Source organism: Leucopleurus acutus (genome assembly GCF_964270905.1).
Source record: "Leucopleurus acutus genome assembly, chromosome: 8".
NCBI classification, from domain to species: domain Eukaryota; kingdom Metazoa; phylum Chordata; class Mammalia; order Artiodactyla; family Delphinidae; genus Leucopleurus; species Leucopleurus acutus.
In genome coordinates this window covers 23,397,432-23,420,610 of record NC_139151.1, presented here as the reverse complement: position 1 = coordinate 23,420,610, position 23,179 = coordinate 23,397,432, and the positions used below count along the sequence as shown (strand labels likewise).

The window sequence follows — 23,179 nt, the reverse complement described above, 5'->3', positions numbered from 1 at the left end:
TAGAACCTAAATAAAACTTTTGTAGATGAAAACTACAAAGTCAGAGATTTTAAAAATGCAGATTTTACACTGCAGAAGAAAATATTAGTGAACTTGAAGACATATCAAGAGAAGCTATCCTAAATAAAACAAGAGTGAACAAAAAAGGTTTCTAATCAAACAGTACATTGGTGACCTGTAGAACAACTTCAGTTGACCTAACATATAGGTAAGTGGAGTCCCAAAGAATAGGGGAAAGGTGGGGGATAGAAAAAATATTTGAAAAAATATATAGAATAGCTAAAAGTTTTACAAACTTGTTGAAAACTATAAATCCACAGGCCCAATAATTCCAAAAACAGGGAACAGGAATATTTAAAATAAATAAAATAAAACTGATTGATATAATCTTGAAAAAAAATCTACACCAAAGCACATCATAATCAAATTGCTAAAAACTAATAATAAAGAAAAATATCTTAAAAGCAGCCCTAGGAAAAAAAAGACATTATGTACTAAGGAGCAAAGATTATGACAGCACATTTCTCACAGCAAATAATGTAAACAAGAAGGCAGTGGAGCAATATCTTTAAAATACTGAGTGAAAAAAATTGATTTGAAAAAATCTGAAAGACAAAAAGAATTCTTTAACCAGCAAAAATATTATTCAGAAGTGAGAGTGACATAAAGAATTTTCCAGACATAAGGAAGTAGAAAAATATTCATCACTGACAGAACTACACCACAAGTAATGTTAAAGGAAGTCCTTCAGACAGAAGGAAAGTTATACCAAGTGGAATTATAAATCTGTATAAAGAAATAAAGAACACTGGAAATAATAACTACTAAGAAATATACACAATTATTTTGTTTATATATCTTTAAAAGATAATTGACTAAAATAACAACAATGAGCATAGTGTGGGATTTATAGTATGTATAAAAATTAAATGTGTCAAATAAATAGCACATAGGCTGGAAGGAAAGATTTAGAAGTATAACTATTGTAAGGATTTTACTCTGTAATGAATGTGGCATATTATCATTTAAACAAACTTCGATATGTTAAAGATGTATACTATAAACTTTAAGAACCTAGAAAACTAAAAGCCAATTAAAACTAAATAGAAAATGAAAAATAATAAAAGTTGAGATAAAATCAATGAAATAAAAAAAGACACACTGCACAAAGGAAAAAAAAATAGAGAAAGCCAATAAAACCAAAAGCTGTTTCTTTAAGAAGGAATATACATATATATATATATGATAATTCATTGTAACCAAACAAGTTTTATCCTAGGAATGCAAGGCTGGTTTGACATTCAAAAACCAATATTATTAAGGAAACAAATAAACAAACAAACAAATCAGTTTCTAGTTATGTTCTCCCTCCCTGTGCCATGGTCCAGAAACTTCCTCAATGCAGAAATCCAAGGTAATCAAAAGATTCATTTTATGTATTTCCTTTCTCTCATTCACCGTTCTGCATTGCCTGATTAATGTCTGAAAATAATTGTTTTCTAGTTGTTTATGTTTAGAGGTTAAGCTCAATCCTTATTACTATATATAATATTTATAAACATATTTCTCACTTTGTCTTTAATTGTAGATGTTATACATTTTTTTCAATAGACAACCAACTGATATGTGTAATTAAACTTCAGTGTAAATACTGAGATTTGGATTTAAGTGTACCAAATTTTTAGAAAAATTTTCTTAAAATTTTCCATGTTTTCCTGTGTTCTTGCCTTTTCTTTTGGATCAATCAAGTATGTCTTATTCATTATTTCTCCTCTATCAAACCTTAGTTTTATATTCCTGTATAATTATTTTAATGGTTATTCTAGAAATTACAGAATACATCACTGATTTACTGCAGTCTACCTTCTTATTACTTTTACCATTGCTCAAACAGTTAAAGAAAAATTAACTCCCTTTCTTTGCTTTCAGAGTTTGTGATATTGTTATCATAATTTCTACATATGTTATAAACCCAGAAGACATTATTTTTTTCTTGTAAATAGTTAGCATTCTTTTATATCAACTCACAGGTTTAATTATTCTAGTAATCTTTATTTTTTTCAGTAATTTTGTAGTTCCACCTTGAATCATTTTTTGTTCAGTCTGAATAATAGATATTCTGGTGATAAAATTTCAGCTTTTTACCCTAAAAATGCTTTTACTTTCCCTTTATTCTAAAAGGATTTTTTGCTATTTATAAATTCTAGGTAAGCAGTTCTTTTTCACTTACTTTAACTGTCTTTTTATTGTCTTTGGCTTCCATCATTTTTGTTGATAAGTCAGCTCTAATATTTTTTATTGCTTACAGAAAATGTTGTCCATTGTCTCTTCAAATATACCTTTCTCCCCATTTTCTCTTCTCTGTCCTTCTGGGGCTCTAATTACACACATCTTAGACTTTTTGACTATATCCCACATGTTTCTCAAGCTCTCTTCGATTTCTTCCATTCTAGTTCCCTCTGTGCTATGATGTGGTTTTTTCTATGTCTGTGTTTGAATTCATTAACCACGCCTTCAACCATGTCCAGTCTGGTTTTTGACTTAAGGAGTTTTGATTTAATATATTGTAAACTTTTAATTACTTAATGTCTATTTAATTCTTTTTTCAAAATTCCTATTCTCAGTTTAAGTATCTAGTTATTCATCTGTTGTCTTTCCCTTTTCCACTATTTTCTTGACCATATTTATCACCTCTGACCTATATGTATCTTTGCTTTTGATGTACAGTTTTACCTTGATTATCAACCAGATATTTTTGGCTCTTGTATGTTTGCTAATTTTTTATTGTAGTGTAAGTCATTATTAATTAAAGAACCATAGTTGCCATATATGATGTTATCTTCTAGTAGAGATAATTTGCTTTTTCCTTCAGTAGAGTTCGATAACCTCAATCCAATCAAGAATTGACCTAAGAGTAGACTGAGATTTCAGTAAAACTCTGTATACTTATGATTCATCCCTGTTCTTTGTGCATGGCCATCCTGGACTTTTATTGAGGACCTTGAAGAACCATTGTTTCCTCAACCCTAAAAGACTTAGAACAGTTCTCACCATTCTGTAATTTTAGTTTTTTGTACTCCTCATTGCTTCTACAGTTCTTAGGTATCTTTAAAAATATGACTTTGCAAATCAACTGAATTTTTCTAGTTTTATAATTAGAGTTTTGTTCTGTTCTAATCTACTACATGCTATCTAGAAGTCTCATCTACTTATTTTATATATGTTTGTCAGGATTCAAAGTCACATGAAATATATGATGAATGTATAAATAATTTCAGCCTAAACTCTCTTTTTCTCAACCCTTAGTTACAAAACTTGAACAGAAAGTCTGTGTAATAGGTTTTCTGGTATGGAAGCCATTTCACAATAAAAAATAAAAGAAATAATAACTACATCAAATGTGAATGAGGTGGGAAACATTCAATGTTTTCTAGTTGCTACAGGTTTTTGCATTATTCAGTACATGTGTAAAGTCCTGTTCAATAACATCTACTACTGTGTCTCCAACATCTAGCAGAGTGCATGACACAAAGTCAATGTTCAAAAAGTATTTACTAAATTAATAGACAAACCAATGAATTAATCTCCAGGCACTTGATAAATATAAACATATAGGATACTAACATATATGCAAGTCATTCTCTTTTCACAACTCCCTAATTCCTTTGTCTCTCCATAGCACTTCTTCCTATAAACCAAACCAAAGAGAATGGTATAATGTTTTCTATATAATACTTACTCAGTAAGTATTTATTGAGTTAAATGACCAACTCCAATCAGAAATTCTATTCCTATCTCACTCTTTTTCCTAGCATTCATTATTTTCTAGTATCTATTATTTACACTGCAGTTTCTTCTATGTACAGATCCTTCTGTCACAGCAATATTTCTGAACTTTCTTTATTAAACTGTAAAAAATGTGGTTTCACTAATTCAGAGTTACAAATAAAACTGACTATACCTAGAAATTTAAAAATCTTGTTTTTTTAACAAGAATCCACAACATGTATTCTGCTTTTAGACATGATAGAGTAACTAGCACTGGACTTACCCCTGCCATAAACCATGATAAAACTGGAAATATCTAGATAGATAGATATGTATGCTTTCAATCATTGAACAATAAGCAGTATAAGAACATGATATTTGAGAGAAGGAACGTGTGAGGTGATCCCCTTATTTACCCTAGATTTCTGCCTACAGATAGTTCCTGACAGGAAGTTGAGTTATGGATCCCAAGCTGAAGAGGGAACACAGCCCAACATATTTTATAACATTAGCATAACCCTATTATCAAAACCTGAAGAAGATATTATAGGTAAAAATAATTACAGATCAATGGCCTCCATTAACATAATTGCAAAAAATGTTTACAAAATATAAAAAATCAAGTGTAGCAATGTATTAAAGGATGAAAAGCCATGCCTAAAGGGCGTTTTATCTCTGTAATGCAAGTTAGTTTAACATTTATAAAGTAATCAATGTAATTGAACCCATTACTAGAATAAAGCATAAAAATCAATGATAATCAATGGACACAGAAGCAGCATTTGACAAAATTTGTCACCCTTGCATGATAAAATGCTCAGAAATGCTCAAACAAACTAGGATGAGAAGGAAATTTCTTCAATGTGATAAAGGACATCTATGAAAAGCCCACAGCTACCCTCATGCTTAATGATGAAACATAAACACTTTTCTCCTAAGATCAAGATCAAGATCAATTACTATTTCTATTCAACATTGTAATGAGAATCCTAGCCTGTGCAATAATACAAGGAAAAGAATGGAATACATTGTAAAAGGTAGAAGCAAAACCATCTTTATTTGTGGGCCACAGGATTGCTCATGTAGATTACCCAGAAAAAACTACTAGAAATAATAAGTAAGGTCACAAGATACAAGATTAATATACTAAAATTGACTGTATTTATAATACAAAGATAACATGTAGAAAATGAAATTTAAGGAAAAAGCAGTTTGTCACAATTTTATCAAACTTAAAATATAATAATAATAATATTAAACATTAAACAAAACATTAAATCACATGTGTAAAATTTCGATAGTTCACCTTGATTAAAAAAGCATTTATGATCTGCAGTTGGCTATGAAATCCCTGCTGTGTCTCAATTAATCATTAATATGATAAAATGAAGTTTTTCTCTTAAATTAGTGACTTTTTGAGCCAGAAAGTGAAAACCTTAGATATAAAGAATCCCACTACCATTATTTTACAGAGGAGGTAACAGAACCCAGAAAAGTATCTGTCTCAAAGTCACTGAGGAAGAATGAAGCAGTGCTCAGGAAAAAAAAAAAAAAGACATCCTAATCCTAATACATTTAATACTACCTCATAGCATAATTATCCAAAATGATTTAACAGATCCAGACTAAATTTATAAAATCATAAAAAGGTAAAATAAATTATTGGAGGTAAAGTGGAACAAGAATATTAGATAACAAAATAGATATTAGATAACAAAATAGAATCCTAACATCGTCTTTGTATCTAGACTTCATGGTTTAGTCAAAAATATATTCTATGTTTTTTTAAAAAATAAGCTATCCCATGGCATGATAATATCATTGCCTCTAACGCTAACTTAGCATTAGAGACAATAATATGTTTTGGATGTTTTGGGTGGAAAACAGTTTTATATTCCATATGATAATGTACTATTATTAATCAATATTTACTGAGTACCCCTTATGTGACAACAGTGTCCCGGATTATTTTCTGTTGGAAATTTGAGGATTGAGTCACCATTTAGTCACTTTAAATGGCTTACCTTTTCCATCCACTTAATTATGAGTTAGCATTATAGTCAATAATATTATGATTTCGTGATATAACTTAAGTTTAAAAAAATCACAGAAGTACAATTTTGGACTAAGCCAAGAAGCTTAGATACCAGGCCTTGATGTTAGGAGTTCGTTTCATTATCTAATAGAGTTGGAGTTTTTAAGTTTACTTCAATTATTTTATTTTACCTTTTTAATGATTTTATAAATTTAACTTAGATTTTTGGATAAACTACAATGTAGTATTAAAAGTATTGAGTGTTGAGGATCCAAATGAATCAAATCCCCTGGGCAATTAGTGGTTCCCTATTTGTGATACGTAATTGGATAGAAAATAACAAATGTTTCCCAGATAATAAACAGATACAGAGCCTGACCTCTCTCTCTCTCTCTCCCTAACTAACAACTTATTCTGAGATGTCTGAAAGGTATGAGGCCAAAGAGTAAGGAGGCTTTAGGTCTGATATTCTAGATATAGCTGTTCATGTCCGTAGTAACTCCCAGAATGTGGCAATCCCACCTGCTCTGGGTAGGATCAGCCACTAGATGCTCTTATAGTATCCGTGATGCTTCTTGCCTCCTCAAATATCCTCTGTGTTTGGACAGCACCAAATTACTATCTTACTCAAGTTGGGCACCACCTCTAGAGGGCCCTTCATACCTGGGTGTATACTGACCCTCTGGAACAGTGTGGCTTTCAAACTTTGAGGGAAATCTACAATTAAGAGTATACTTAACACTGTGACCCATTAAATACATACATGCATATATAAAACCAAAACAAACATCACAAAATATACCCTTATTACACGTGATTTTACATTCTATTTAATTCTTAAGTGAGAATCACAACCACCTGAATATTTCATGTTTAATGTGGTACAACTTGCCATCTGAAAAACATTGCTCTAGAAGAAGCAACTAATGGGGACATCATTTTCAATAAAATATTTTTTAAAGAATTTAAAGAAATTTTAGGTTTAGAAGAGTGAAAATTTTCAAACACTTTGAATATGAGGATTCCATATATATTGAACTAATCAGGGATTCTTGTAATGCAGAAAGTAGAGAACAACACTGTTGAAGTTTCTTTTTTTTATTTGGGTATAGCTGTTTTACAATGTTGTGTTAGTTTCTACTGTACAGCGAACTGAAGATTATATACTAATGCTTTCTGCAATACCACTGGGCATTTTTGGTAACAGTTTTTGTTTATTTCAGGATATATCATTATATAATCATACGAGCCACTTCCTGAAAATGTTTACTTTTTATGTTAATACATAAAAGAACATAAACTGGGTTTTAAAAGCATTTTAGAATATATCTTCCACTTTTTCCTTTTTTTCTTGTAAGAAAAATTCACTTTACTGTAGTATTTTGGAATTACACACATCTAGGGTTGGACGGATTCAGATAAGCATACAAATACACACACACCTCAGCTTTGTTCTCTGCTTTCAGTCACTGCCAACTCAGCTCCCCAGTTCAATGCACTGTTTCCACCTCTTACCCAAGAGTTAGATTTAGGCTCAGGGCATGATTCCAGAATTCCCTATGGAGAAAACTATCCATGAAAATTCCCTTGGGAAGGCAACTTGCACCGCTCAGCAAGTCCAACACAGCAGGTTTTCCTCCAGTATCCGAATAGATTCTGCTCTCAGATGAGCATCCCAGGAAACCATGACTTGTGTTGGGGGTCAAGCTATATGAAAGATATGAAACCTATAAACTAGACTCACAGCAGACCAGTGAGATGCATATACTACGAAAGGCAGAGTCAGATCTGCCTCTCTTCTATCTCCTATCATGCAGAGCAAATGATCACTGAAAGGATTGGCAGGTGAAATCATATACATGTTTCTGTTAGGATTGTGTTTGCCTCAACTTAGAACAACACAAGACAAAGATACTCCAGTGGCATAAGCAAATGGAAACTGACTTTCTCCATGTGATAAGAAGAGCTCCATAGGAAGTTTAGAGCTGGTTTTGTGGGGCTCAGCCACACAACCAGAGACCTGGTTTGTAATTCTTCACTGTCCTTAGCACATTGACCTTTGTCCTTATTCTTAGAGCCACGTGCGCTCAAGATGATGTGGGCTCAGGCCTCACGTTCACACTTAGGCAGAAAAGGAAGAAGGGCAAAAAGGTTAAGAGGAAAGAATACCTTTTCCAGAGAGGCTATGTAGATGCCCTCTCCAAGGACTTTTTCAGAGATCGTATTAAACAGAACACGGCCGTTCCCTTGTTGCTAGAGAAAATGTGAAATCAAGTATTTCTAGTGGTGCATGTTCGTGCCTTGCATTAAAAGAAGTAAAATGAAAACTGGCAAATGACGGTCTGTCTGTCTGTCTGTCTCTCCCCCTCTCCTTTTTCTGAGTGCTTATAGCTGCAGTTAAATAAACTGCAGTTAAATAAACTGCACATATGACATGAGTCCACTATAGTTCATTTATGGATATCTGAGAAGGGAATTTGGAAAGGAAATAAAATTTGAGTACCTTAAATGTGTGCTAAGCATATTGTTATGCGTTTTGCATATATATATATATATACACACACACACATACACACACATATATACATATATATGCATGTTATATATATTCCTAAACATATTTTATCCTATATATTATTATTGTATATATAAACATTATTCTTTATTATCTATCATCATATATACATCTTTTATATATGATATATATTATCCTCAAAACCTAAGAGAAAGGTGTCATAAAGATATCATTATGTCCATGTTACAGATTGAGAAAATGATGTTCAGACAGATTAAGCAAGCTGCCTATAGCCTTTTAGTGACAAAACTAGAGTCAGGATTCAGACATAATTCTGTCCATAATCCATGCTGCCTTACACATAGAAGATAAAACAGGCAAGAGAAAATATGCATGCAGTGTTTAGCAGTCTGCACACACTTTTAAACTGCTCATTACCAAGGCATTCAAGTCATTAGGACAATATATTCAGCCAGAAAATAGTCCCCTGTGCCCAATAGTTCATACGCAAGTTTTGAGTGTCTTCCAAGTCCAGCTCTAATGTGACAGGGGCTTGGACAACCTGTTGACAAGTAAGCATCAGGGCTATATTTTTTACTGGATTGACTAGCTGTTTTAGTGTCACATAGGAACAGCCTGAGGGTAAATGTATCTTCTTGCTCCTGTGTTCTGAATCCCAAATGAACAGGGTTTTGTCATAGTCCCATGCCAGGCACAGCTTTGGCACAAATCCCAGAGCCACCATGTGGCCACCACAGCCCTCAAACTCTTTCCATTCTGGCATAGTGAAAGCAGGATCTGTTCTGAATTGGAAAAGGGAGTTCTACATTGTTCCCCAGAGGAAGAGATTGTGGAGATCAAATAAATTTCACTGATATTATCAAAATATAGCCGGCAAATTTCATCACTAGGGAATTTAGGCACATTTCAGATACTGTTTCTTTAACACAGGCTCTGGGATAATTTTCACCATGCTCCACGATGACATGCATAGGATAATAGGGTTTCCTTTTACATAATGCACAATTGTTTAAAGATATGTTATCTCTGCGGAAAAAAAATGAGACTTTGATTCACTAAAATATACAATAAGAAATGGCTTGACCACAAATACTGAAGCCCATGAGCCTAGAGCCTGTGCTCCACAACAAGAGAAGCCAATGCAATGAGAAGCCCCCACTCGCCACAGCTAGAGAAAGCCCACACGCAGCAATGAAGACCCAATGCAGCCAAAAATAATTAAATAATTAATTAATTTAAAAAACCCTTCCTCACCAGGTCCTGAGTTTTTGCCCTCAGTCCCAATTAAAAAAAATAAAAAGAAAAAGAAATGGTTTGAATTTAAAAATGGATTGGATTCAGCACAGATATGCAAAACATGTGCTAGAATATTTACATCTCACCTCCTTTAAGAAAATAACCAGGGTGGCTTTCACAGTCATTTAAAAAGCTGAGGCTGTCATCCCATTACTATTTAGTTACTGGTATGCTGCCTCTATTACCTGTAGTGACCAATTCTCATGGAAGCAACATATACTGCTTCCTCAAGTGAGAGGGGAAATGACAATCATCCTGCTTCCTTGTGTCTAATGCCTGCTGAAACAAATCATGTCGGGGGAAGTAAAGAAATGAGCTACGGAAAATAATTCCTTCTGTGATTTTCTGCAGGACTGGAAAATAGCTGCATCTCCGGCTAAATAGGGCACATTGCATTAATGGTCATGAATAAGAAGTGGGGACAACAATCATAGGGGACTACTAGACCCACAAACCTGCCTTTTAAGGCTCTGAAATCAGCAGAATGAGCAGAAAATCCTTAACCATGAACTTTCCTATCAAAATCAAAAATATAGGAAAAGCAAGGTTTTTTTTTTCCCGTGATGTTCTATGGGTATGCCATTTTATTCTGCGGTCCCCAAGTAGAGGAAGCAAGAATGATTTACAAAGCCCCAACTGAGTGTTTTTCAAGGCACTTAGTATACTTTTCTTTATTCTCATAGGAGATAGGTTTTATTACTTCCATTTTATAGAAGAGGAAACTGAAGTTATAAGTGGTAAAGAAACGTGTACAAGGTCTCAAGAAAAGAGTTCAAATACTACCGCAGATCAGACTAGTTCTAGAAGCCATTTTCTCTCCTCTATATCATGCTAACACATAGGAAAAATTAGATTCAAAATTTAGACTCAAAATTAAAAAATTTTGGAAATTTTTGGAAAAATTAGACTCAAAATTTTTGGAGCTCAAAAATTACTTTCCTCATTATAACCAATTGTAAGAGTTGCAATTACAAGGTGACACTCCTGCGGCAGAGTATGTAGTGATACACTTTCTTGTATTCTACATTTGGGGGCTCAATAAATAATATTGAAGGTCATTTTTTTTTTTTTTTTTGCGGTACGCGGGCCTCTCACTGTTGTGGCCTCTCCCTTCGCGGAGCACAGGCTCCGGACGCGCAGGCCCAGCGGCCATAGCTCACGGGCCCAGCCGCTCCGCGGCATGTGGGATCCTCCCGCACCAGGGCACGAACCCTTGTCCCTCGCATCAGCAGGCAGACTCTCAACCACTGCGCCACCAGGGAAGCCCCTGAAGGTCATTTTGAAGAAAGGTGACAAGCATGGGGAAGAATCTGGACATTTTGACATAAGGAAAAGTCAAAGAAAGGGAGGAAATGGAGGAGTCCTGATCAAGGAGCTTGATGAGCATCTTTAATGTAAGAAGGGCTTATATAGGACAGAACGATTGCACACATTCTGAGGATGAAAGGATAACTGTTAGAAAAAGGAAAATGTCAGCCCACCATAAGAAATGATTTATTGTAATTTGATAATATTTCCAAACCTAATAGGCTACATGATATGGTGTTGACACAGAGGTTTAACAATCCTGTCTGAGAGACTGAAAGGGAACTTCTGTACTGGGCAGAGAATAGGATGAGTTGAACTCATTGTAGCACCCACTGTTATTCTTTGATTCTATGATTATAATTCTGTGGGAGCTAAGGTTTTTTGCTTTTGGTGTAGAAGTATTATCGGTATCAGCAGTCCTGGAGCAAAAAGAGAGATGATGCAGAGAAATGAACACCAAAAAGAACATGAGTAAAACACTGATCTAGTCTGGAAGGCCAGTCAGAAATGGGATTTCTAAAGATGCTTCCTTCTTACATTAGATATTTTTGAAACCTAAGAATCAATGGTTTATAAATCTATACTTCTAGATCAAAGCAAAAAAAAGAAACAGGAGAGAGAATGACAAGATTAGACAATAAGATTGTGTAATTAGATTATAAAACTGAAATCAGTTAGGGTAGATTTTAGGGTTCCTTGAGCTCAGTGATTATGTCTTATTCTCCTACTTGTCCAATCCAGCATCTACCATGTATTCTTGGCACAGAGAAGATATTGTTGGCTCTCTCAGAAAAGAGAAAATACTTAACAAAAGACAGAATTCAGATAAATGGAGAGAAATTAGAGGGAATTATGTGCATAATGCAAAAGAAAACATTTTATTCTATGCACACCCTACCCATTGTAGAGGTCAACAAATGCCTGCTGGAATATAAGCTGATTTTGTGCCTAGAAAAAAAGATGCTATGGAATCTTTGACTGATACAAACAAAGGTGAAAGAGATGGAGGGAAACCAGCGTACCTGAACCTGCATATCTTCTATCTAAAAGAAACAGCATAGGGTAGAAATATGTTTTTTTGTTGAACAAGACTCAGTACTCTGGGAATTCTGTTCCCACAGACTGGCTTGATGAGCTGAAGAATCAAGAAATTCCTTAAGTATATGTTTCCATGCATTGCCCACATAAGCCTACCATAGTGATCTAAGATGACTGTGCTAAGGATAGATTTCTAAGCCAGAGGCTGCTATCTATGTGCTAGCCAGAGGTCTATCAGGTGGAATGAGATTAGAAGTATTCCACCAGAGACAGTCTTAACTGGTGATTAGCCAAATAGATCTGCTTTAGGACTATTGGATTTAGCAAAAGAAAATACAGGACTCCCAATTAAATTTGAATTTCAGACAGATAACACAGTATTGTTTAGTGTGAGTACATCACAAATTTGCATGGGCCATATTTATACAAAAATATAGTTGCTGTTTATCAGAAATTCAAATCACCGAGTGTCCTGTATTTCATCTGGCAACTCTAGTCAGATTGGAGCTCAATACAGAAACTTACACGGTAATAGAGAAAAAACAGCAGAAGTAATAGGAGAAGAGACAGAGATGAGAAAATGGATGGAATTCATAAATAGGAAGCTATCGTCACCTATTACTGGAGGAACTAAAGGATGACCCAACCACTAGAGCTGCTGCTATGTGAAAAGGATGCTGTGGTACCACTAATAACACCCCAGTTCCTTAGGAACTCTAACTCTGCTCTGTTGAGACTGTTACCCGGGCTTTCTACTGCTTCACGATTTTGTGCAAAAAAATGCCACTAACTGAAGGAACTGAGTACATTTCTATTATTGATAATCAAGTGCTACAGACACTGTTATTTAGCCACTCAATGTTAATTTCCCCTTTTTCCTTACTATTGAAACCCTGGCTTTAGTTGGGACAGTAATGTGCTTCTATGATCCAAATCAAGCACAGCAATCTGGTTCCCTATGTCACAGCCTCTCCCAGAGGAAAAGAGCAGATGCTGCTAATGTGTTCTCTCTCACCACACTTTTCCTTCCTCAAATCAGAACAGATATGTCAAATGGCAGCAGCTTTCACATGACCATGATGCTGCAGACATAAACAATGAAAGCTAACATGCTAAATGACAGCATCATTGAGCTGCTGAAACAGTTCCAGCAACCACCTTCTAATGGTTATACATCTTGTTATATAAGAAAAACAAACACTTGTTTGCTTAAGCCACTGTAAATTGAGGTTTCAGTTACTTGCAGCCGTATCCAATCTAACAGATAAATCAACCAAAGGAATCATCTTAGAATCCACTGAACATACTATATTTCTTGACTTCCTTAATCTTTTTAGAATTGCTCCTACAAATAATTCCCTCTCATTTCTCTCCTCTTATCTGAATTCCATCTTTTGTTAAATATTATCTCCTTTCTGAGATATTCTATTATCTTAGTCTACATTGATCCCCTTTCTATTTTGATGGTATTTACAGGCTAAAGTTTGAAACTTTTATCTTGTACCTGGGAAATGCGACCCTCTGTTGTTCTATTGTTTGATTTTTGTGCTGTTATGTATGCACTATATCCCTTTATTGGATACTAAACTTCTAGAAGACAAACACTGCACTCATATTTCTGTTTTTAATGTCTAAGGAAGTGTTTTCTAGATATAAACAGTAAATAAGTACTTGTCTTGACAATGAAAACAATAATAATGTTGTTAGAGGATATTTGGGGGAATCTGGTAAGACATCTGGCCATGGGTTCTAGAGGAAAGGCTAGTCTAGATGGATTTGCCAAGTCAGCCATAGCCTGAGGGAGAACGAAGAAGGACAGAAATTTACCAGGTATGTGACTTTAACAAGTTACTTAGTGTCTGCGAGCTTCATTTTATCTTCTGTAAAATGAAGGTGAAGATTAAGATGAAGATTAGAAATAATATTGGTAAACACATGCCCCAGTGCTTGTCACATGATAGGCATTAGAACTAGTAGAATTCAGCTTGAATATCCTAATATATATGGCAACCAAATTATAAGATATTTTTTCAGTGTCGAGAAATGATAAATTTGCTTATTTTCCTTAACAAAATGGACACAAGGAAAGTGAGAACAATACATTTAAAATGCACTGGACTAGTACACAGAAGATCTGGTTCTAACTCTAATTCAGTGCCAAACCTACATCTAAATCAGGTAAGTCTGAATATCAGTATTCTGTTTGTAAAATACAGATGATGGGACTTGATTTATTTGCCTTGTAGAGTTATTACAAAAATCATGTGAAATAATGTATGAAAATTTACCTTGAGAAATACAAAGCATTAATGTTGGGGCTTCCCTGCTGGCGCAGTGGTTGAGAATCTGCCTGCTAATGCAGGGGACACAGGTTCGATCCCTGGTCTGGGAGGATCCCACATGCCACGGAGCAACTGGGCCCGTGAGCCACAATTACTGAGCCTGCGCGTCTGGAGCCTGTGCTCCACAACAAGAGAGTCCGCGATAGTGAGAGGCCCACGCACCGCAATGAAGAGTGGCCCCCGCTTGCCACAACTAGAGAAAGCCCTCGCACAGAAATGAAGACCCAACACAGCAAAAATAAATAAATTAATTAATAATATAACTTAGGGGCGGAGAAAGGAATCTATAGATTTGAGAATCAGCAGCAGATGCAAGTTTATTCATAGCTTGAAAAATATTACCCAAATTTCAAATTCCCATTGAGTGATTTAGCACAACTAACACTTAAAAAGATGTTCAATGACAAAATGAGCTAGGCTTTAAGTGGAATTGAGATGAAATTAAAACAGAAAACTCATTTCCCTTGAATGAAATGCAAATGCATTTAAACGCACAAAATGATAGTACTATTTCATTTTTTAAGGGACACTTGTGAAAAACATTAACCACATTTGGAAGTACTATGAAGACTTCATACCTACAGTGTTAGACTAGAAGAGATGGGGGCAGTAGTTCTATCTGCTACAGATGTGCCATACTATGGGTGAGCTCTCAAATTCATGCTCTGCTTGAAGAGGTATAGATTCAGGATCAAAAAATAAAAACTGTCCATCAATACTAGTTATCACTTTATTTCAAAAATGCTTAGAGATATGATCAAGCATTTTTGTTTATTTGGGGATGGGGTAGGGTGAGGAAGAATGTGCAAATGATAAAAAATAATCATGCAAAACTAGATTTGTCTGAAAGGCATAAAGTGTTAACTGTGCCAGACCTCTTTCCCACCTTGAGTCAGCAGGCCTTTCTTGAAGAGTCTTCACAGTGTGGGAATTCTATAATTCCAGTGCATTTGACATTTGCCTTCTGAGATGATCATTCTGCCTTCTTGATGGAATTCTCCCTCATTTTCCCAGATGGAAGGACTTGCTTGTTCTTTTAAACTACTGGAGCAGATCTAATCTGTACTAACCATCTGGGTGCTTTTTACTCCCTTGTAGTGAAGTATTTGTGTGCATATCCTATATCCCACAGTAGGTTGTGAACCCTCTAAAGATCCATTAAATATAATTTTTTGAACCCTACTCCAAGGGTTTCCAGGCCAATGTGTTTAACAAAGAAAGTAAACAATAAACACATTGGCTGATGGGTAAATTATGCCACCTGAGCCTCTAGCTTTGCTAGAACTCTAACCAGTGGTTATTAGTCTGAGGTTCATTGGCTCCTACAAGGTCTATGAGTGATCTTTCATGGTATTCATGAGTCCTAGTTTTATCTATCTAACCATATATCTCCCTATGTTAATTTGGTCTGGTAAAATGAATAATCTATGACTTTCATCAGAATTTCAAAAAGAGTTAAGAAATCATTGCATCTTTTTATTGTAGACTTTCATCCAATAGTTCATGACTTTGGCTGCATATTAGACAGTTTTTAAAATATATGGGTACCACTTCAAAAACTATGGTATAATTGATCTGGGGTGAAGTTTAAGCATAAGTACTTTAAAAAAAATTCCCTAGAAGATTCTATTGTGCAAACACGGTTGGTCCTCAATCTCAGAATTGCTTTTAGTCGTTGGATATTGAAGCTCTCATGGGCTAGCCTGCTACAGTGACCCCCATTCTGCAGATGTTCTGCCCATTCCTTCAAGTAGTAATTGTCCAGGGAATGCTCTTAATTCAGTGCTTAATCAGGGACATTTGTGCCTCAGACTCCAAAACACTCCCTTCGGTTATTTAAAATTTCTATCACTATTCTCAATGCCCTCTTATCCTTTCGATTCTAGGAGGGAACACAGCATACTTTCTTAATATCAGCTGTGTACCTAGGGAAAGAAAATGCATTAACTGCAGTTTTCAGGGGAACATGTCCATATATGGTCACGTTTAAGCAAAAAAAAAAAAAAATAACCTTGGAACGAATAAGACTAGTGATAATTAGAACAGTCCCTTCAGACAGCTGGTGTCATAACCCAGGCAAGAACAGCCTTTTGTCCATTGGGTTTGATTTCATGACTCACAAGGAGAGTCAAAGTTTGATTTCCTTCTCGCATTTCCCCCACATTAAGAATTTGGCAGCATTTGGAATGGAAACAGATTTCTGGGACATTGTCAGATATCTTCTGGGGATTTTTCATGACTACAGTGTTTTTCTCAATTTGCCATTTCCTATAATTAGGCAGCACATCGCACATCTGATTCCTTGAGACAAAATTATTCAGTGTGGATCATACAGACTCTTTGCTTCTCTGCCTTTCTGAGGCAACCTCTTTGGACACTTCACTCCTTATTAGCAATTCTGCCAAACTGTGAGATGTAGAAGAATCAAAAAAGAAATTCAAATCTAAGTGTTTTTCTTTCTCACGTTTGTTCATGATCAGGTAGGTAAAGAGGTCAGATTTCACAGCTCTGTTTTAATTTATAATTGCCCATGGATGTACAGTATATTTACACCATCCCAGTCCGAACCATACAGAAATTTTTAAAAGCTTAGCTTACTTCATAAACGTCTTTTTAAGCTACATTTTTCTTCCTTTACTGAAAGTGGCAAGTGATTTTTAACTTTTACTTCTACTGCCCCTGAATGACTCTTCTGATGCTAAAGGTCATAACACCAGTGACCGCTTGTGTGTGACCACGATGATCTGACTAACATAAAAGATGACCGGAGAGAAGAAGGAAAGTGCAAGGTCTGGGCCGGCGGGTTTTGTCAGATCGGGTGGGCCGGGCCACCACCTTGCCCGCAGCAACTCTTGTCCCCGCCGGCATTTTCCGCGGAGTCGCCCGGCAGCCGCGATATGCAGCAGGGCTGCGGGAAGTGGCAGCTTCACCGCCGCCATGGTGCCCGAGAGGAAGCTCAGCTCTGCCGAGGGCGCGGCGGAGGAGGAGCCCAAGAGGAGATCGGCGAGGTTGTCAGCTAAACCGGCTCCTGCAAAAGTGGAAACGAAGCCCAAAAAGGAGGCAGGAAAGAATAAATCTTCAGACAAAAGTGCAAACAAAAGGGAAAAGGGGAGCAAAGGAAAAACAGACTGAAGAGGCTAACCAAGAGACTAAAGAAGATGTACCTGCAGAAAATGGAGAAACTAAAAACGAGGAGAGCCCAGCTTCTGATGAAGCCGGAAAGAAAGAAGCCAAGTCTGATTAATATCACACACCTGGTCCTATCAGTGGTCCCTGTCTCTCTTCCTGCACAATCCAGAGGAATATTTTTATCAACTATTTTGTAAATGCCAGTTTTTTAGTAGCTCTAGAAACATTTTTAAAAAGGAGGGAATACCCCCTCATCCCCAATTTTTTACCCTTAAAAATTTTTTAAGGGTAATTTTTTTTTAAGGTGAAATCATTTGCTGGGTGTTTATTTTTTGGTACAACCAGAAAATAGTGAGATATTGAATATGGGAGGCTTTGATTGTCTTCGGTGTCAGCTTAACATTCCACAGATGGGGGTAGCTATTATATCCTATAATACAAAGCATACTAAATGGCATTTGGAGTCAGTTGTGCCTTTAATGTCTTGAACACTTTTTTTTTTTTAAATTTTTGTTGGAGTGTGGTTGCTTTACAGTGTTGTGTTGGTTTATACTGTGTGGCAAGGTGAATCAGCTGTACATATTCATGCATCCCCTCTTTTTTTGATTTCCTTCGAATTTAGGTCACCACGAAGCACTGGGTAGAGTTCCCTGTGCTCTGCGGTAGGTTCTCATTAGCTATCTATTTTATGCATAGTATCAGTAGTGTATATATGTCAACCCCAATCTCCCAATTCATCCCTCCCTCCCACCCCCAACTTTAAATTACTTCTCTTCCCATATTGTTTTCGGTAGAATTTTTCCTAAAGCAAACCACTCACTCCTTGATCTTGGCTCTCCTGGTCAGAATTTTGTGTGTTCTGTAACATCTTTGGTCGTGGTAGTACAGTTCTAGTAACTTTGTTAATGTACTGTGAATGATTGACAATTTGAGTATATACAGTATATGATATTAAATTGTGAATTAGTGGGACTTATGACGGAACAGCATATCAATATTTGAAGATATTGGTACTTGCTATCCTGTTAAGGAAAATTTGCCTCCAAATTTTAAGCTGGAAAGTCGCTGCAATACTTTTCAGAAAAGAACCATAACTACATGATTTTTTAGATTTTTGGTATATATGTTAAGAATTGTGTACAGGGACTTCCCTGATGGCACAATGGTTAAGAATCCATCTGCCAATGCAGGGGACACGGGTTCGAGCCCTGGTCCAGGAAGATCCCACATGCCGCAGATCAACTAAGCTCGTGCACCACAACTATGGAGCCACATGCTGCAACTACTGAAGCCCACGTGCCTAGAGACCGTGCTCTGCAACAAAGAGAAGCCACCGCAATGAGAAGCCCGGGCACTGCAACGAAGAGTAACCCTCGCTCGCTGCAACTAGAGAAATCTCGTGCACAGCAACGAAGACCCAGTGCAGCCAAAAATAAATTATTTAATTAATTAACTTAAAAAAAAAAGAATTGTGTACAAATTGAAATGTCTGAGTACTGATTCTCAAAACAACCAATAATAAAAATTGCAAGGTCCTATATATAAGGAGGAGTAATTATGCAAGCAGAGGCTAAGGAGGAAGTGACTAAAATGTGACCAAAATATGTCTGTGAATAAAGAAAATCACAAAACCAATAGAAATTTCTGTATTTGTACATCAGTTGGTAGTTCCAGTAGAGCACCCACAGGATGCTGAGTGTTGAAAAATCAACCTAAATGGGATGTGTAATCATGAACAAACAACGGCAGGATATGAACAGGACTAGCAGCCTTTACACTCACTGAAGACCAGTCACGGGGAGTGCAGATGCGGTTCCAATTATGAAATATACAGATCCTCAAGGACCTTAGAAAAATAAAGCTTATTTGTAAAGCATGTTGGCCTTCCCATCAGCCTTCCTTCTGAGGATGTTAATTTATACTGCTAAGGCTTTAGGGGAGTACTATGACATAGAAATTTAAGATATGTTTTTCAGAGTTAGATAGCCCAGGGTTCAAGTGCAAATTCTCCCATTTATTAGCTGTGTGATTCTGATATCTTTTTTACCTCTGTAAGCTTGGCACAGATAAGTATTAATATCTATTAGCTTCTATTATTATATCATTATTATTACTATAACAGCCATCAGAAATATTATTTACTAAGCATTTAGTGTTATGTTAGGCACTGAGTTAGTTAATGGACTGAGCTCCTGACATCTGAAAGCAGTCTGACATAATAAAGTAAGTTTTCATGATGTGGAGACTTTGACTTGAGTCAGAATCCTACCAATTGTTCCTTTGTGACTTGGGGCAAGTTACCTTGCCATTTTAAAATTTCAATTTCTTCATTTTAAAAATGGAGGTAATAACACCTACCTAACAGTTCTATAAGAGTTAAATGATGATAAGATAACATTTGCTACATGGTTAGTGAGATGTCTGCTGTATAATGGGCTCAAAATAACTATGATCCTTTTTACCCTCTGCAATCTTCCATCCACCAAGTGACAAGGTTAAAGTGGAGAGTGGCCAGGCACATTCTGACCCAAGCATAAGCACTGAGTAACTGCACAAACTAAAGTAAGATTGAATGCACATGCATGGTCAGATGAGGGATCAGAGTAGAGCAAGGGGTGATGAAACCACCATTGAACAGCCAGCACTGATGGCTGTTATAGTAATAATAATAATATAATAATAGAAGCTAATAGATATTAATACTTATTTGTGCCAAGCTTACAGAGATATAAAAGATATCAGAATCACACAGCTAATAAGTGGGAGAATTTGCACTTGAACCCTGGGCTATCTAACTTTAGACATAGAAGGGTCAAGAAATATTAATTATTAGTGGGTGAGATTATTTTAAACAATGTCTTATAAGAAAACATAGGGAAAAGCTAATTTCTGTAGGCTTCCAAAGACCTTATAAAGACCTGAGAGTTAATCATCTTGTAAATATACCTCCGATTGACTGGCATGTTTAGAAGATTTGTCTATTTTATAACATCTAGTACTGAAAGCCTGCACAGAGGTTCAATGGATGCAAAAGACTTATTTTGTTGCTATTGTTCTAAGTATAACCATCAGAAAATTAATAAGCTGGGTCAGTTAAGTTGGCCTTTTCATGATGATGTGTATCTTGCTTATTTAATTAGTGTCCATTGTCTTCATTACAGTTAGCATTTCAAAATGGTATTGATGGAGAACTGAATTGGCCACAAAACACTGTATTTGTATTTACACATTTATTCTCAAGATTAATTTTTAAAATCAAATCTCCTTTTTTCTGGGCTTTCTCTAACAAAAATGGTTAAATAAACAAATCATTAGGCTAAGAACAGAAGTGCCTCCACAAGTCCAATAGCCCAATTTAACTCATTACTGATGAATCTTAGGCATGACATATGACATCCAAATTTTCAGAAAGCAAAACGTCTGCACAGTTTTGTCAATTATTATAATGAATGGCAGCTTACAAATATATTAAACCAAGAGAAAGAAAGAAAAGTTGTAACATGTCACTGGCTCTTGTTTTCTGAGATCCATTCTCTTCCCTCTGTCATTAAATTAACTTGTTCCTGTTGGATTACATAAATACAGCATGCTGTAACCAGTATCTGCCCTGTATGAAAATGCTTTTAGGAACAGGCAATGGCTGTAATACTCATTATTCAAACTTCCAATTTTTCTTCTATTGAATAATAACTTTATTTGTAACATTAGCGTTGATTTCATTCCAACCTCTTTTCTCAAGATGCAGGAAGATTGGGCTCCTGAGGCCCTTTTACAAATACAGTAAAAAAACAGTTAGGAATTATTTTCTAATAGTGTAGGCAGGAGATTTCTTCCCAAGGGCAAAGCATGAACTCCCAACACTTGCACTCCTGGGGCCTTAACTTGAGTTCCGAGTGCTCTTGCTGAGTCAACTTTGGGAAAGCAGTCAGGTGTCTTTGAATTCAACAGATGTGCTTGGCATATGAGAGAGAAGATCACACCATCAAGGGCATTGAAAATATTATTTTTTAAACCTTAATTAAAAGGTATGACGGACGTGAGACAAAGGGTCTTGGTTTATTTCTCAGAGAAATTGTCTAAAGGAGACATAGATTTGGAGAGTAGGGGGCAGTTGTTCCCACTGTTGGCTGCTTTGCTACCTAAAAAAACCAATGACCTTGGCAAAGTGATTTCTAATTTCTCCCTTTCCGTTGAAGCAATACTCAAGAATGAACATATAGTGTCCTACATATACTCAGGGTGGGAAAGCAAAAATGTTAGAATTTGCCCTGTTGCAATGTATATTCTAGGAAAACACATTGGTAACCCTAGTATGGGCTATAATTAACTCTTTTTTTTAAACATTCATAGGGTTTTTTAAAAAATTAATATTGTTTTTAACATCTTTAGTGGAGTATAATTGCTTTACAATGGTGTGTTAGTTTCTGCTGTATACCAAACTGAATCAGCTATACATATACATATATCCCCATATCTCCTCCCTCTTGCATCTCCCTCCCACCCTCCCTATCCCACCCCTCTAGGTGGACACAAAGCACTGAGCTGATCTCCCTGGGCTATGTGGCTTCTTCCCACTAGCTATCTATGTTACATTTGGCAGTGTATATATGTCCATGTCACTCTCTAACTTTGTCCCAGCTTACCCTTCCCCCTCCCCATGTCCTCAAGTCCATTCTCTACATCTGGGTCTTAATTCCTGTCTTGTCCCAAGGTTCTTCAGAACCTGTTTTTTTTTTTTTTAGATTCCATATATATGTGTTAGCATATGGTATTTGTTTTCCTCTTTCTAACTTACTTCACTCTGTATGACAGTCTCTAGGTCCATCCACCTCACTACAAACAACTCAATTTTGTTTATTTTTATGGCTAATATTCCACTCTATATATGTGCCACATCTTCTTTATCCATTAATCTGTTGATGGACACTTAGGTTGCTTCCATGTCCTAGCTATTGTAAATAAAGCTGCAATGAACATTGTGATACATAACTCCTTTTGAATTATGGTTTTCTTAGGGTATATGCACAGTAGTGGGATCTGGGTCATATGGTAGTTCTAGTTTAAGTTTTTTAAGGAACCTCCATACTGTTCTCCATAGTGGCTGTATCAATTAACATTCCCACCAACAGTGCAAGAGGGTTCCCTTTTCTCCACGCCCTCTCCAGCATTTATTGTCTGTAGATTTTTTTAAGATGGCCATTCTGAGCTGTGTGAGGTGATACCTCATTGTAGTTTTGATTAGAATTTCTCTAATGATTAGTGATGTCGAGCATCGTTTCATGTGTTTGTTGGCAATCTGTATACCTTCTTTGGAGAAAAGTCTATTTAGGTCTTCTGCCCATTCTTGGATTGCATTGTTTGTTTTTCTTGATATCGAGCTGCATGAGCTGCTTGTAAATTTTGGAGATTAATTCTTTGTCAGTTGCTTCATTTGCAAATATTTTCTCCCATTCTGAGGGTTGTCTTATCATCTGGTTTATGGTTTCCTTTGCTGTGCAAAAACCTTAAGTTTCATTAGGTCCCATTTGTTTATTTTTGTTTTTATTTCTATTTCCCTAGGAGGTGATTCAAATAGGATCTTTCTATGATTTATGTCATGGAGTGTTCTGCCTATGCTTTCCTCTAAGAGTTCTATAGTGTCTGGCCTTACATTTAAGTCTTTAATCCATTTTGAGTTTATTTTTGTGTATTGTGTCAGGGAGTGCTCTAATTTCATTCTTTTACATG

The 23,179-nt window shown here is 35.9% G+C and overlaps 1 pseudogene across 1 annotated transcript; it reads left to right on the top strand.

The window, feature by feature from the left end:
- The first annotated feature begins 17,260 nt into the window (after positions 1 to 17,260).
- LOC309964918 (non-histone chromosomal protein HMG-14-like) lies at positions 17,261 to 17,660 on the top strand (annotated as a pseudogene). Its single transcript has one exon. The product of its transcript is annotated as a non-histone chromosomal protein HMG-14-like (transcript).
- Positions 17,661 to 23,179: the final 5,519 nt, after the last annotated feature.